The sequence below is a fragment of the Sorex araneus genome, chromosome 2 (genome assembly GCF_027595985.1).
Source record: "Sorex araneus isolate mSorAra2 chromosome 2, mSorAra2.pri, whole genome shotgun sequence".
Taxonomy (NCBI): domain Eukaryota; kingdom Metazoa; phylum Chordata; class Mammalia; order Eulipotyphla; family Soricidae; genus Sorex; species Sorex araneus.
Genome location: NC_073303.1, coordinates 201,881,575 through 201,898,419, shown reverse-complemented (window position 1 = coordinate 201,898,419; position 16,845 = coordinate 201,881,575). Strand labels below are relative to the sequence as shown.

The 16,845-nt window shown below is 56.7% G+C and overlaps 1 long non-coding RNA gene across 1 annotated transcript; it reads left to right on the top strand.

The window, feature by feature from the left end:
• Nucleotides 1–6,856: 6,856 nt before the first annotated feature.
• LOC129402581 (uncharacterized) lies at nt 6,857–12,565 on the top strand. Its single transcript, XR_008628710.1, has 3 exons — nt 6,857–6,995; nt 8,463–8,543; nt 12,469–12,565. It is a non-coding gene; the product is annotated as an uncharacterized LOC129402581 (long non-coding RNA).
• The last annotated feature ends 4,280 nt before the right edge of the window (nt 12,566–16,845 follow it).

Sequence of the window (16,845 nt, the reverse complement as noted above, 5' to 3'; positions counted from 1 at the left end):
GGGTGTTTGAGTATTATATAACTGACATAATCCTGAGAACTATGTAACCCTCCACTTGGTGATTCAATAAAAAAAAAAAAAAAAAAGTTAGGATCAGTGGGGCTGGGGCCATGGCACAGCGGGGAGGGCGTTTGCCTTGCACACGGCCCACCTGGCTTCGATTCCCAGCATCCCATATGGTTCCCCTGAGCACCGCCAGGGGTAATTATTGAGTACAGAGCCCCGATTAACCCCTGTGCATCGCCGGGTGTGACCCAAAAAGCAAAAAAAAAAAAAAAAGTTATGATCAATATACAAAAATCACATTTCTTTTTTAGGGGCTGGGTGGCACACCTGGTGGGGCTCAGGGTCACTCCTGGCTCTGCGCTCGGGTGCTCGGGGGACCATATGGATGTCTGGGATGGACTCGGCCACATGCAAGTGTCAGTCTCCACCGTCCTATGGCTCCTGCCCTATGAAAGTCACTTGCACTTTGTATCCTGGTAAACACACCTAACGCCCACTTACAGTAGTAGGAAACGAGCTTGCCGAAGCAGCTGGGGGAGAACAGGAACGGGACATGAATGGCCTGACCACCCTTCCCTCCCCTCCCCTGCTCTGCCCTGCCTCCTCACCCCTCCCTCTCCCCTCCCCTCCCTTCCTGGGTTTTGGGCCACACTTGGCGGTGCTCAGGGCTTACTCCTCACTCCTGGCTCGGTGCTCAGGGATCTGTCCTGGCAACCTCCGGGGACCTAGGAGATGCTGGGGATTGAACCCAGGTGGGCCCTGTGCAAGGCGAGTGCCCTACCCACTGTGCTGTCCCTCCAGCTGCTTTAGTGACCTGACTTCAAGAATTCCCGTAGACCTTCAGCAAGGACGAAAGTGAGTTGGCATCAAATACAGACCGAGAAGCAGGACTGTCTGCGACTGTGGCGTATGTGTGCGGCCTCTGAGTTTTGTTCTGGGGCCACACCCATTGCGTTGGGGGATCACTCCTGCAGGCTCGGGACCGTCTGAGGTGCTGGGGGCGGAAGCCAGGTCTGCCAGAGGCTGTGCTATCCCAGGACAGGGCCCTCCACTCCACGGCCGGTGTCCCGGCGCCTCCTCCAGGCTGCATGCCCCGGTCAGTGCCACGGCTCACGCGGGCTTTGAGGGTACCGGGGATGAGCCCCTGGGAGCTGCCCGGGGTCCCTCCTGCAGAGCCAGGCGGGGGGTGAGGATGCAGCGTGGCCCTCCTGGCCGTGTCCAGGCTGCGCTGGGACAGGTGCCCGCCGCCCTGGCCCTCAGCACACGCCCTTTGCCTGCCCCCCTGCACCAGTCGGAACCCCAGGAAAGGAGCGGGCAGGAGGGCAGGTAGGTGGCAGGGAGTTGAGGCTGCGATGGGCTGAGGCCACCAGGGGGCAGTGTCGCCCCACGGATTCCAGCCGGGCACAGCAAGTCCTTGCAGGTCCCCTGAAGCAAAGACTCCAGCACGCACTGCTGCAGGCCTGCCCCACGGGAGGGGTTTCCGTGCAGCTTGCAGGGGCAGCAGAGACCTCGGGAAGACCCTGCCCTGGCCTGCGGGGGACTGACCCGGGAGAGCCAGCTCCCTGCGTGCGGACCCTGTTGCTTTGGAAACTCGCTGTTAGGATTTATTCGATTTTTTATTTTCCCCTCTTCTTCTTTGCTTTCGGCTGTGCACGCTCACTCCTGGCTCTGCGCGCAGGGACCACCCCTGGCAGGGCTCGGGGGACCGTCTGGGGCGCCGTGGACCGAACCCCGGCTCAGCCCCAATCCCGAGCCTTTTGGAGAGTTTCAGCACTTGCCTTGGTTTCTGCCGAGGGGACATGGTCACACTTACAGCCACGGCAGGTGTGTGTGTGTGTGTGTGTGTGTGTGTGTGTGGGTGCGGTAGCCCCCCGAGTCCTCCCTGGGCTCCTGCACCAGTGTTGGGGTACAGGAAGGTGGGTCTGGGCCCCTTCTGCAGGCACGTTAGTGGGGCCTGTGGCCGGGCACCCCCTAACACGGGGCACAGATGCCCGCCCCCACTCCCTTCACATCTGGCTTCCAGATGTGACCCCGCCTTTGAAGCGGCTGCCCCGAGCACCTCCCTCTGGAGCAGTTCTCAGTCTGGTCTGCATCGGGGCCTGCCTGCTTGGCTTTTCTCTGGACTGGGTGGTGCGGGTTCTCGGGAGGGGGTCCCTCTCGTCAGCCCTGCCCAGTGGGTGGGGGTCCCTGCTTGGTCGGGAGACTCCCCAGTGTGACCAGAGCCAGCCTGGACTCCAGTGGTCAGCCCATCTGTCCAGTCCTTCTTGCCCCTGGCTCTGCCCTCAGGGGCTCTGGACCGGGCCGGGCAGAGGGAAGGGGAAGGCTGGGTGAGACTGGGCTTTGATTTTTTTTTTTCTTTTTGGGTCACACCCAGCGATGCACAGGGGTTACTCCTGGCTCTGCACTCAGGAATTACCCCTGGCAGTGCTCAGGGGACCATATGGGATGCTGGGAATCGAACCCCGGTCAGCCGCATGCAAGGCAAGCACCCTACCCACTGTGCTATCACTCCAGCCCCAGGCTTTGATTTTTTTTTTAAATTTTTATTTTATTAAATCACCATGTGGAAGATTACAATGCTTTCAGGCTTAGGTCTCAGTTATACAATGCTGAAACAACCATCCCTTCACCAGTGCCCATATACCACCACCAAAAAAAAAAAAAAACACACACACAGTACATCTCCCATCCCGCACCCCCATCCCCCGCCTTGTAACTGATAAGTTTCATTTTACTTTCTGTTTACTTTGGTTACATTCAATATTTCAACACAAACCTCACTATTGTTGTTAGGAGTACCCCACTAGAGTCAGACCTACTGTGAAGACAAATGAGGTCGCGCGGCCGCTACTGCTTTTGAATTTCTGTACATTAACAACTAAGTCCAGGGAGATTTCTTCCAGATATTGGATCATTGCAGGCTTCAAAACCCAAAATGTGGTCGTCTTAATATGGCGGACACTGTGCCCTTCATCCCCGGAGAGAAAGGCGAGAGAGAGAGAGAAATACCTTTCCTCTCCTGGGCGGGCACGGGGCCGAGGCTTAGTTCTCAGGCTGGAGACATTCTGCGAGGAGTTGCCCATGCCGAAAGAGGTTTTGCAGGGTCTGGATTCACGCTCGAGCAGCTGCGGAGAGGCCGCACATGCGTGCGGCCCCCGGGATCACATCTCGGCGTGGGAGCCCCAGGCTTTGATTTTTAAAACCCGGCCGTCCAGGCGGTGGGCGAAGACTCCTGGGGAGTTGGGGGCAGTGTCTGACGTGGGGAGACGGTGAGGAGCACCAGCACAGAGAGCACTGAGGGCCCCCGCCCCCCGGCAGGGGCAGCCTGGCCCAAAGCGGACCTCCAGGGGCCTGCCGTAACCCTCACGGCTGCAGTGGGAGGTGGAGGGGACCCGCTGTGGCTGATTCCTGGGTGCCGGGCGCGGGGCGAGGGCTGGCCTGGCAGTGCCAGCGCGTGTGCTGTCGTCAGCTGGTGCCGGGGCTGGGCCTGGCCCGGCCCGCACGGCAGCCTCCACAGGGCACTGTCCCCTCCAGCCTGCTCGGCGTCTGTGGGGCCCTGCACTCACGTCCTGCTCACGAGTGTGCAGTGTGCGGGGAGGGTCCCCTGGCAGACGGCAGACTCTCCAGGTCCTTCTGGTTTCGGCGGGCCCCACGGGTGCCTTACGCGAAGCGGGGAGGAGAAAGACGGTCACTTTCTCCCCAACCGCCTCTAACACCCGGGACCCAGGGCTACTGGGTTCTTGTCTCGCCCGCGGAAAAGAATTTCAGGAGTAGACAAGCAGTGAAGTAACATTTTATTTAGAGGCTTCTGAGGGAAGGAGGAAGGGATAAGTGGGAGAGAGAGTAGTAAGAATAACACTCTCAAGAGAGAACGCGTGGTTCCCTGGGCACTGCTGAGAGTCAGCCCTGAGCGCCACAGAGCAGGCGGGGGTCCTGGGCGCTGCTGGTTGTTGCTCCCCCCAAACCCAAAACCGAACAAGAGTTCGTTTGGAAGCGGATCCTTCCCTGGACGACCGGCAGACGAGGCTGCGGTTCTGCGGTTCCGACACCGAGGGGCGGGGAGGAAGGAAGGTCCCCGCACAGTCCGCTCGCGCGTGGGGATGGAATCAGACCGTGGAGGCGGCAGCCCGGCCCGTAGCACGCCGCCTCCCCCGCACAGGTGCCGCGCGGGGCTGAGCTAGGCCCCAACTGCGAGAGCAAAGGGCTGAGGAGGCGCCCAGGAGCCGCCGTCCACCAGCAGGGCTCTGAGGGAGACCAGCACAGCTGGGCTTGAGGGTGTGGGAGATCGGCCCGCGCGGCATGTCGGAGTGAAGCGTGAGTGGCACCGTCTGCGTGGAAAATGGCGTGAGGGGGCTACAGCATTGCAGTGGCACGTCCCTGCTGTGAGCCTGCACCCGGGCGAGCAGGACGTTCCCAGAGGGAGCCTGGGACCCGCGTCCCCCCAGCCTTCACGGGAGCTGAGAGGGTGGGAGCAGGCCAGGTTCTCGCTGACGCCTGGACAGGTACATGTAACGTGATCACCCAGCAGAGGGTGACGCTCAGCCCTCGGAAGGAAGGGAGCAGGGGGGCTGGAGAGAGAGCACAGCGGGGAGGGCGTTTGCCTGGCACACGGTCAACCCGGGTTCGATTCCCAGCATCCCATAGGGTCCCCCGAGCACCGCCAGGAGTGATTCCTGAGTGCAGAGCCAGGAGTAACCCCTGAGCATCGCCGGGTGTGACCCAAAAAGCAAACAACAACAACAACAACAACAACAAAACTACAGGGGCTGGAGGAATAGCACAGCGGGGAGGGCGTTTGCCTTGCACGCAGCTGACCCGGGTTCGAATCCCAGCATCCCATATGGTCCCCTGAGCACCGCCAGGGGTGATTCCTGAGTGCAGAGCCAGGAGTAACCCCTGTGCATCGCCGGGTGTGACCCAAAAAGCAAAAACAAACAAACAAAAAAACAAAACTACATTTTTCTAAAACGTAATGCTTGACTCTTCACAAGGAGAACAACCAGGGCACGTTCAGAGCTATAGTCGGGTGTCTGTGGATGACTGGGAGGAAGATTCGAAACAGTTATTCAAAGAGTCTTTAGTGTTTCCATAGCACCAAACAGCACCAAGAGATCTAGAACTCTCTTGGCACAAAGTGGGTTCACGGGATGCCCCCTGTGGCACCCAGGACGCTCTCTGCGGCACCCAGCAGACGCTCCGTCCATCCGAGGGGCGTAGGCACAGTTCTCACGGCTGATGGTGACTCTCCGAACCTTCTAGCTAGTTCCTGTGGAGGCTGTTGCCCTTTTCGTCATCAGTCTTCTAATTAAATTACCAGCTAGGCAGAAGGAATGCTGGGTCAAGCGCTGCCCCGAGGGGAGAGAGAATCTGAACATGGATTTGCATCTCGACTGGTTCCACATAAACCCTTTCTGATGTGGACAGTCTCCCCGGGCCAAGGACAGAGCAGCTGCGGGGGGAGAGGTCTTAGCTGGGGGCCAGGGGGCTCCCGGCCTGCGAGGGAGCACCTGGCCGTACACACAGCTGGGGAAGCACAACATGATCTCACTCGCCAACATTCCTGGTTGTGTATATTATCATGTATGCGTACATACTTGTATACAAATGCATATTTTATATACATTTATGTACGCACATATGTCTTTTCTAACAAAGTGTTCTCTATGTAAAATTCTGTCTTTTTTTTTTTTTCTTCCTCAGCAGTGCTCAGTGAAGCACTGTTTCAGTCTAGGGTCTTGTACGGGGGGTCCAAGCTGCTCCAGCCGTGCTCAGGGGCCTTTACAGCCACGCCTGGCGATGCCCAGGGAACCACCGGGTGCCAGAGATGGAACTGGGACCCGCACCCTGCTGATCTCTGTATTGTCTCTCTTGTCCCTTTTACTATTTTTTAAAAAGTAATTTTTCTGCTTTTTGGGTCACACCCGGCAATGCACAGGGGTTACTCCTGGCTCTGCACTCAGGAATTACTCCTGGTGGTGCTCAGGGGATCATATGGGATGCTGGGAATCGAACCCGGGTTGGCTGCATGCAAGGCAAATGCCCTCACCGCTGTGCTATGGCTCCAGCTCCCTGGCCCCTACTTTTTTTTTTTTTTTAATAAAAAAAAGCTACAAAGTGCACTTAAATGAAAAACCTAATTTACGCCTCTGCTCTAGTGCCGTTTGCAGCATTGTTTTTTTTCTTGTGCAAAGGTGACAGGGGGACAGTCCGGTTAACTCTTGTTTTGGTGAAAGGGTCCTACCTGCACCATCACCAGGTGCCCCAGACCGTCCTCCCGGCCCAGGTCTGTCACTGTCCCGGCTGCCTGTTCCCTTGGCTTGTCTCTCTGCCACAGCTCACCCGGCCTTTGCTCGTCTCCTCGGATTAACTTAACACAAAGCCCCCAGGTTCCGTGCACTCGGCAGCAAACACTCTCGGCTTTGCCCTTTCTTGTGGCAGTGTCGTGTTCCACGTGCCTGTCCACCACCGCACCTTCATCCATTCATCTGTCCTGGGACGGTTGGGCTGTTTCACGTGTGTGACAGGACTGGAGCAATAGCACAGCAGGTAGGGCGTTTGCCTTGCACATGGCCGACCTGGGTTTGATTCCTCTGTCCCTCTCAGAGAGCCCGGCAAGCTACCGAGAGTATCCCGCCCGCACGGCAGAGCTCGAGCAGATCGATGAACAGCGGGACAACAGTGCTGCAGTGCTGCTGCGTGTGTGTGTGTGTGTGTGTGTGTGTGTGTGTGTGAGAGAGAGAGAGAGAGAGAGAGAGAGAGAGAGAGAGAGAGAGAGAGAGAGAGAGAGAGAGAGAGAGAGAGAGAGAGAGAGAGAGAGAGAGAGAGAGAGAGTGACTCCAGGAGGGCACTGCGGGCATGGGCTTTCACAGACAGCCCCTGGGTGCCCGCACTCGGGAGCTGGCGCAGAGGGCAGAGGGGGATTCCCGGCTGCATGTTCTGGGTGTTCTGGGGGTTTCTGAGGCTGAGCACCTTCCGAGCGCCTGGCAGGGGTGAGTGATGAGGGGTGCATGTGGGTGAAAGGGGGCACGTACCTCGGGGGCGGGGGAGCAAGCTTGCAGCCCTCGGCCCCTCGGGCTGTGTCCGCGCCCGGCTCAGCCTCCCGAGTGTAAATCGGAAATGTACGTGGGTGAACCCTCGGCGTGCCACCGCCCGCCCTTCCCTCCCCCTCCTCTGCACTGAGGAGCAGAGCAGGCCGCTAGATGGCACCGTGGCCTGCCGAGAGCCGCCACGGAGGGGCCGCCACCTGGCCCTGACCCGCAAGCCCGGCTGCCCACCTGCGCTGGACATGTTGGGGGGAGGAGGACGGCGTGCTCGGACACAGGGACTGCAGGGAGCGCGTGCGTGTGTGTGTGTGTGAGAGAGACAGAGACAGAGAGAAGAGTGTGTGTGTGAGGTGTTTGTGTGTGTGTGTGACAGAGAGAGAGAAGAGGGTGTATGCATGAGAGGAGTGTGTGTGAGAGGTGTGTGTGTGTGTGTGTGTGTGAGAGAGAGAGGAGTGTGTGTGCATGAGAGGAGTGTGTGTGTGAGAGGTGTGTGTGTGTGTGAGAGAGAGAGGAGTGTGTGCATGAGAGGAGTGTGTGTGTGAGAAGTGTGTGTGTGTGAGAGAGAGAGGAGTGTGTGTGCATGAGAGGAGTGTGTGTGTGAGAGGTGTGTGTATGTGTGAGAGAGAGGAGTGTGTGTGCATGAGAGGAGTGTGTGTGTGAGAGTGGAGTGTGTGTGAGAGTGGAGTGTGTGTGTGTGTGTGTGTGTGTGAGGGATAGGCCTGTGTGTGGGGAGTGTATGCGTGAATGCTGTGTGAGGAGTCTACTGTACAGTGTGTCTGTGTGAGCAGTTGTGTATGGCGTGAGGTTTGTGTGGCGGGGTGGGGCCTCTGCTCTGGGAGCTTCTCACTGGAGCCTCCTGACCACAGTGTTGCCTCAGGACTCACACCCACCGCACTCCGCAGACAGGAGGCCCAGCGAGGCCCAGAGGAGAAAGCTGAGTCCCTGCAGGGTCCCGGCCCTCTGGTCCCTGCGCCCGTGGCCGGTGCAGCCCCTGGTCAGGCTTGGTCTGTCCCGAGGCCTCATGCCTGCGCCTCGCACACACCTGAGCTGTCTGCGGGGTTGCGCCTAGGTTGGCCACTTGCAGATTTGTGGAGCTGCTGGACGCCTCCACCAGAAAGGCCTCCCTGCCCTGCACATCGGAAATGCCGGTTTTGTTTGTTTAATGTAGTAGCTCTGCTGTCCATTCAGCCTCCGGTTAGACTGTGTGATTGGGCACGAACCCCACTGTTCTCAACGCTTACGTTTATGGCCCATTAATTCTTTAAATAGGGGCACGCCAGATCATGCTTGGGCCGGTGGGGGTCAGGTGCCATCAGGGTCACACCCTGTGTGCTGGAACCGGGGCCTTGCGCAAGCCCGGATGGGCGGGGGGCTCTGCCAGGAGCTCCCCCACTTTCACCTCCTCCCCCGCAGGATGCCTCTTCAGGTGGAAAGAGCCGGAAAGGACCTGGCGAAGAACGAAGGCCGCATGCTGGAGGGCCCAGGAGGGCGGGAGTGAGTGTCTCTGCGGGTTCGGGTCCTGGTGGGTTCTGGGCAGCGGGGAGCTGGGCGGGGCGGGTGCCCCCTACCACGGAGCAGCCCCCAGTGCCTGTATGTCCCCCGGGGCAGGCCCCTCTGGCGTCCCGGAGTCTTTGCACGGGGGGAGGGGGCCTCTAAGCAGCGGCCCAGGGTTCTAAGGCGCCCCTTCACTCATGTTGTCGCTTTGACACATGGTCTACTAGGTTCTTCATTTGCTAAGTTGCGTCAGGCGTGAAATGTCCCACAATCAGTCAGTCCCCAGACCCGTGTGCCCTTCCCTCGACACCGGCCCCGGCCCAGACGGCCCCTTGCAGCCACCGGCAAATGAACTGTGTGTAGTGTTCGCCCCGACACAAAGGCGGACGGGACGGTCTGAACTCGGGTTGGTAAGAGTCAGCAGGTTGTTCTGTCTCCCAGTGCTGTGACTCTCGGCCCCGTGTGAGCACCTGCCGTGCTGGCGGGGGCCGGGCGAGCCTTCTGCGGCCCTGTCCAGGCTCCCCGAGCCTGGGGGGCCTCTGGGCGGCCTCCCCTCAGGTTGCTGTGACCTGCCGCTGTGGTGTCTGAAGGTGTCTCAGGCTCAGGAGCTGCAGATCTGGACCCGTCGATGGCCCGGCAGCTGGATGAGGTTCAGTGGTGTCTCTGGCCGTCCCGAGTCGGAGGCCCCACATGGGGCTGCTGCGCCTTCAGAGGGAAGGGCCCCGTTCTGAGGAGGCCCCGGAGTGCCCGCCCGGGCCAGCTGCCCTGGGGAGACTCGGCGCCCGTCACCTTCTCGTCCAGATTAGTTGTGGGGCGGGGGTGGGGCCGTTTCTCTGCCAGCAGGAGGGGGTGGGCTGGGAGGTGGGGCTGTGGGCTTTCTGGTGTGTGTGTGTGTGTGTGTGTGTGTGTGTGTGTGTGTGTGTGTGTGCGCGGGGGGATCATCCACCCCAGTCTGAGACACCCCAGGGTCGTCATCCTGAAGACTGGTCCCCCCTGGGGAGATCTCTTGGCATCGTGGGACTGGGCGGAGGGGTCCTTCCTTGACCCTCAGTGCTTGGGTGCCACCAGCGTCGCACCTGGTGATGCTCAGGGGACCGAGGGGTGCCAGGGACGGAGCTGGCACCTGCCTCGCCCCTCTGAGCCTTCTCTCTGCTCTGACATCATTCATTTTTGTTTTTTTTTTTTGCTTTTTGGGTCACACCCGGCGATGCACAGGGGTTACTCCTGGCTCTGCACTCAGGAATTACCCCTGGCGGTGCTCAGGAGACCATATGGGATGCTGGGATTAGAACCCGGGTTGGCCTAGTGCAAGGCAAACGGTACTATTGCTCCAGCGCCATGCTCTGACATCCCCTTTTCCTTCTTCTCCCTCCTGAGGCTTTTGGGTCACACCCAGAGGTGCTTGGGGGTCGTTCCTGGTGGGCTCAGAGCAATGAGGAGGAGTGAGCCCCGCCCCCCTTCCGGGCAGGCTCACCGCAGAGAGCAGGCGCGGCCAGCGGGCGGCTGAGTCTGGGCAGGACGGGGGGATGGCCGGGGGTCGGTGCTCATCTTCCTTTGTAATCTGGGGACCTGGGGCGTGTCCCCCACCCCCGCCCTGCGTCATGTCCCTGAGGGGCGGGTCTCACCCGTGCGTGCTGATGACATACTCGAGAATCTCTGCTCTGTGGCCTCCTGCCAGCTGCTTGAAAATACCCACCTGGCGCCCCCCCCCCCCAAGTCTCCTGGCCTTTGTTCAGAGCCTCGGGAGCACCAAAGCCGGGTGTCTCCGCCTTTCCCTGGTGCTCCTGAGACCGTCCGAAGCAGGGGGACCCTCAGGGGTGCCAGGACACGACGAGTGCCAGCAGGCACGAGGCAAAAGTGAGACCCCCCCCACCCACGCTCTCTCTGGGCCCAGCTCGGGAAGGCGGAGTGGCCGGCCCTGGGCCCTCCCCTCCCCGTGTCTATGCTGGCGTGAGACCCCCGCGCCTCTCGGACCCGGGGCTCCTGTGGGAGCTGCTGCTGAGGTGCCTGTGCGTCCCCGAAGGCCCCCAAGGCAAGGGCTTCCCGCTGGAGGGGGGAGGGCGTCGTCTCGGGCCCCTGAGAGTGGGGAAGGGCCGGGCTCCGGGTGCGAGTAAAGGAACCTCTGTGAACAGGATGCGGCGTGAGCGCCTGTGCAGTCCCCCCCGCGCCTGGGGAGCCCCAGACCCTGGGCACGGCCCAGGCTTGGCGTGCGTTTGCTCAGCCTCTGCCCGACAGACGCCCGGGATTCACCCTCCCTCGGGGAAAGGGTGTGGCCGGGCAGGGGACCCCCAGGTAGCCCCCCCTGCCTCCGCCCCCCGTCCTAGAGGAAAAGCCTCGGGTAGCGCTGCCCCGGGCTGGCCGAGGCATCCCTGGAAGGCCCTTCCCGGCTCTCCAGGGCGAGTGTCATTAGCTCGGCGAGCAGCCAGCGAACGTTTAACTCCACTAACCGCCTGCACGTCCGCCTCCTCCAGCCGGCCCACCGTGCTTTCCTCACAGCCGCGCCATTCCCTGCGGGGCCGGCCTGGGGCCCGACCTTCAGCGCGGACAACCTCGCCCGCCTAACCGAGTGCTCAATTGTGAGCGGAACTCTCGGGGGCATCTGCCCTTCCTCGGAGCATGGGACGTTCACCGCTGAGTCACTGACTGTTGGGGGCCACGCCGGGTGGTCCTCAGGGCTGTGCCTGGCTCTGCACTCAGGGCTCACTCCTGGGGGCGCTCGGGGGACCCTCCAGGGTGTTGGGCCAGCGGGCGATCGCCCTCCCTGCTCTGCCGGCTGCCCTGTGCCTCAGGTTTATTTTTTGCATGTAAGGCCCAGGGGAGGAGAGGCTGGTGGCGTCACACAGCACCTTCCTCTCTGCATGGCTGCGTCATACACACTCGGCGGGGGGAGGATGGAAGGGCCCGTGGGGACGCTCTTCCTTAGCGGCTTCCCCGGGACGTGCCTTACCCCCACTGCACACAGCGCCTTGCGTGTTCCAGGACTTGCTCAGGATTTACTCCTGGTGGTGCTTGGGGTCAGGGAGGGGGCCAGTGTGGTGCTGGGGGTCGAACCCGGGCCATCTCAGAGTGTCCTGGGCAGTGCAGCCGGGAACGCGCCCCGTGACGCCTGCAGGGTGACAGTGATGGAGGACGCGTCTCACGCCCTGCTCCGTGGCTCTGTCACTCTGCTCACACGTCTCCGGGGTCTGGGGAACACGGCCTGCGGGCGTCTCTCACGCGCGCCTTCCCCATTTCCCCTGGGAACGCTCAGACGACAGTGCTCAGTCCTGTGGGAAAACTATCTCCAATTATTTTTTTTTGGTTCTGGTTTTGGGCCACCCCCGGCGGTGCTGAGGGGATCACTCCTGCCGGTGCCTGGGGGACCCTTCGGGGTGCTGGGAGGGAATCTGGATCCGTGTGCAAGGCGAATGCTCTACCCTCAGTGCTCTGCCTCCAGACCTCAGTTTTCAGTACTTTTGAGGAAGCTCCTCGCTGGTTTCCACAGTGGCCATGTCAATTTCCAGTCCCGCCACCTGGGCACCAGACTTCCCTTTTGTCTGTCTCCGGGCCAGCATTTTTGATCTTAGTTTTCTTTGGGCTGTTCGTGGGGTCCATACTCGGGCTCCCCTGGGCTATGCTTGGGCCAGTGCTCAGGGATGCAACCAGGCGGTACCAGGGATCCAACCTGGGTCTTCTACATGCGAAGCCCGTGCCGGATCCAGCACTTGGCACCCGATCCCCCACCCGAACTTCTTAGCTTGTCTCCTTGAGACAGAGCTATGGGGGGGGGGGCTCACTCCGGGGGTTCACTCCTGAGGCTTCGTGAGGCTGAGCATTTCCCTCGGAATCCCTGGTAAGTTTTGATAGTTTTGGGGGAAAATGTCTAATTGAGTCTTTGGTCTGTTTTTTTTCTTTCCTTTTTTTTTTCTTTTTGGGTCACACCCAGCAATGCTCAGAAATCACTCCTGGTGGTGCTTGGGGGACCATATGGGATGCTGAGAATTGAACCCGGGTTGGCTGCCTGCAAAGCAAATGCTCTACCCGCTGTGCTATCGCTCCAGCCCCCCTGGTCAGAGGTATCTTTTGCTGTGAGAAAGTTTTTTTTTCTTTTTTTTAGCTTGAAGTTACCCCACTTCTATTTTCTTTTTCTTCCTTTTCTTCATTCCTTTCCTTCCTTTCCATCCTTCCTTCCAACCTTCCTTCCAACTTTCTTTCTTTCTTTCTTTCTTTCTTTCTTTCTTTCTTTCTTTCTTTCTTTCTTTCTTTCTTTCTTTCTTTCTTTCTTTCTTTCTTTCTTTCTTTCTTTCTTTCTTTCCTTCCTTCCTTCCTTCCTTCCTTCCTTCCTTCCTTCTTTCTTTCTTTCTTTCTTTCTTTCTTTCTTTCTTTCTTTCTTTCTTTCTTTCTTTCTTTCTTTCTTTCTTTCTTTCTAATTTTGGTGAAGGGACGGGTGTTGGAATATTATAGGACTGAAACCCAATCATAAATAACTTTGTGACTGTGTATTTCACTGTGGTTCAATTAAAAAAAAAAAATCTGTTTTTTTTTTTTTATGTGTGTGTGCTGTTGTGTTGTCTGAGTTACTTATATAGTAACTGTTTACCAGATGGTTTGAAAACATTGTTTGCTGATGGGGGCACTTGTTTTGCATGTGACTGGCCCAGGCTCGATCCCCAGCACCCCCTGTGTTCCCTGGGCCCCACCGGGAGTCCCCTCTGAGAGCCGACAGAACCAAGAGGAACCTCTAAACACTGCCGGTATCGTCCCAGAACCAAAAAGAAAAGAATGTATTGTTTCCTATATCCTAGGGTGTGGTTTGGCTTGGTCCGAGGTGTCCTTTTTTTTTTTTTTTTTTCTTTTTCGGTCATGCCCGGAGATGCACAGGGGTTAGTCCTGGCTCTGCACTCAGGAATTACTCCTGGCGGTGCTAAGGGGACCACATGCATGCTGGGAATCGAACCCAGGTCAGCTGCGTGCAAGGCAAATGCTCTACCCGCTGTGCTATTGATCCAGCCCCCTGTCAGAGGTATCTTTTGCTGTGAGAAAGTTTTTTTTTCTTTTTTTAGCTTGAAGTTACCCCACTTCTATTTTCTTTTTCTTCCTTTCCTTCATTCCTTTCCTTCCTTTCCATCCTTCCTTCCTTCCAGTCTTTCTTTCTTTCTTTCTTTCTTCTTCTTTCTCTTCTTTCTTTCTTTTCTTTCTTTTCTTTCTTCTTTCTTTCTTTCTTTCTTTCTTTCTTTCTGTCTTTCTTTCTTTCTTTCTGTCTTTCTTTCTTTCTGTCTTTCTTTTCTTTCTGTCTTTCTTTTCTTCTTCTCTCCTCTCTCTCTTCTTCCTCCCTCCTTCTCCCTCTCTCTCTCTCCCTCTCCTCTCTCTCTCTCTCTCGTCTCTCTCTCTCTCTCTCTCTCTCTCTCTCTCTCTCCCTCTCTCTCTTTGTTTTTGCCTTTTTGGGTCACACCTGGCGATGCACAGGGGTTACTTCTGGCTCTCTGCACTCAGGAATCACGCCTGGTGGTGCTCAGGGACCATATGGGATGCAGTGATCGAACCTGGTTTGGCTGTGTGCAAGGCAAACGCCCTCCTTGCTGTGCTCTTACTCTGGCCCCTGTTTTCCACTTTATTGCCATGCGCTTTAGTTATCACATCAATCAATCAATAAATAAATAAATAAATGTCATTCTTAGGCCCAGGTGAAGAGTTTCTGCTGTTTTCTTCTAGGAATCTCATGCCTTAGGACCCACCTCAAAGTTTCTGTCCATTTTTGATTCAATGTTTGTGAGTGGTGTGATATGGGATTCAAGTTTGACTATTTTATATGTGACTATTCAATGTCTCCATTGCTTTTTTTTTTTAATTTTCTTTTTGCTTTTTTTTTAGATCACACCCGGCGATGCACAGGGGTTACTCCTGGCTCTGCACTCAGGAATTACCCTTGACAGTGCTCAGGGGACCATATGGGATGCTGGGAATCGAACCCGGGTCGGCCGCGTGCAAGGCAAATGCCCTACCCTCTGTGCTATTCCTCCAGCCCCCCTCCGTTGCTATTTAATAAAGAGACTCTCTTTTCTCCATTGGGAAATCTCTTATCTGGTCAAAAGTTAACTCCTGAAACTGCGCGGTTTGTTTACGTGCTCTGATTCTGTGTTTACATCCTGGCTGACTGTGTTTAGCCAGTGCCTTTCTGTTGAGCAAGTATAGCTTCATTGTATAGCTTGGGCTGGGAGACACAGCAACGTCCGCCGTGTTCTTCTCTCTCAGGATTTCGTTGGCTACTCAGGAGCCTCTTATGGTTCCTCACAAATGTGAGAACTGTTTCTCCTTTGGTAAAAATTGCCATTGGAATTTTTTGAACTCTTGGTAGGGATTGCACTGCATCTACTGAGAGACTATTGGTAGCATTGGTATTCTTACTGCAAAATCTTCCAATCCATGAACATGGGGTTCCTCTCTCTCTCTCTCTCTCTCTCTCTCTCTCTCTCTCTCTCTCTCTCTCTCTCTCTCTCTCTCTCTCTCTCTCTCTCTCTCGTTGTCTTTGATTTTGTTAATCATGAAAAACCTGAAAACTCTAGTTTTCAGAGTAAGATCTTTTGCCTTTTTAGTTAACTCATTTGAAAGCATTTTGCTAGTTTTATCAATTCTTGTTATCTAGCTCGGTGTTTCTCAGTTGGGGCCATGTCGCCTTCTGTGGGGCCCTGTGAAAACGGGGGGGGGGCAGATTGAGGGTCCAGGCAGTAGGACTGGGGTGCCACAGGAAGGGGACAGTTTGGAAAGGGGCGTGTTGGGGGAAGCCTGAGAAAGACTCATCTGGAACTGAGAAGCCTTGGGAAGCTGAGGTTGATCCAGGCAGAATGGGGTTCCCCCTCCCCTGGTCAGTGCCCTGCAAATCCTGTCAGTCTGAAGGTTGATTCACGCACATTCTTTGGTCTGTTTTTGTGCTACACCTAGCAGTATTCAGGGGTGACTCCTGGTTCTGTGCTCAGGAATCACTCTTGGTGGCATTCAAGGGACCATATGTGGTCCTGGGCATTTGAACCACGGTCAGCCTTACCCCCTGGTCCTGTCTCCCCGGGCCTAATGGTAGAGACCTTTTATTTTTTATTTTTTTTCAGAGAGAAAAATACTTTATTTTCTAATAGAATATAATTTACAGAGCAATTGAGATGGGCAGACACGTGCAAAATGCCTTCTAGATATTATTTCATTTCATTTTTACCATTGGCAAAGTACAATCAATACTTTCTTTTTTTTATATATAATTTATTTATTTTTAATTAGAGAATCACCGTGAGGGTACAGTTACAGATTTATACACTTTTGTGCTTATACTTCCCTCATACAAAGTTTGGGAACCCATCCCTTCACCAGTGCCCATTCTCCACCACCCGTAAACCCAGCGTCCCTCCCACCCTCCCCAATCCCATCTCCCCCCCACCCCACCCTGCCACTGTGGCAGGGCATTCCCTTCTGTTCTCTCTCTCTAATTAGCTGTTGTGGTTTGCAATAAAGGTGTTGAGTGGCCTCTGTGCTCAGTCTCTAGCCCTCATTCAGCCCGCAACTCCCTTCCCCCACATGGCCTTCGACTACAATGTAGTTGGTGATCGCGGTAGAGACCTTTTAGACGGCCTGCCTTTCCTCTTCGACAGTTGTCTGTGCCCGAGAAAGCCACCTGCCCACGCCCTCCCGGACAGGGATTCTCCAGGCCAGCGGGGGACGTTTCTACATCTTCTGAGTCAGCACTCGGAGTCTGCCTGGAAAACTGTGTGTGCCTTGACGTTGATCAGGGGAGGGGTATGTACACCCCTAATAGCGATCAGAAGCCGCTAATAGCTGGTTGCTCGTTTCCTGTGCTCAAAGAGGAGAGAAAAGCAGTCCTGGGTTCCCAGAGAACAAGGCAGATGAGGCCTGGATTTCTCTGGATCCGTATCTAAGGATGCGACACCCCCCTCACGTTGGCTCTCGTGAGTGCACTGTGTTTCTCAGCCAAGAATGAAAGGTAAGTTGGACTAGTCGTCTCGCTCGCAGACACCAGGCATCGGGGGTAGAGACAGCTCAGCCTCTCTCCCGGGAACCTTCCGTGCGGACTCGACTCAGAATCCGAAACCACTGTGTAGGGAGCCATTTTACAAGCCCGGCTCTTATCCTCTAGTCAAGCGGAGGCTTACTTGGGATTCCTGTAACAAGGTCACCACTGCTGACCTTACTGATCTTATCAGTTCGCCATTCCTCTCTCACTAGCCAACGCCCATGCCTGATCTGCATTTTACTACTGTTCCTATGGGGGTCCAAGCATGCATACCACCCCCTCCCAGCAAAGAGGTATAAGTATTGT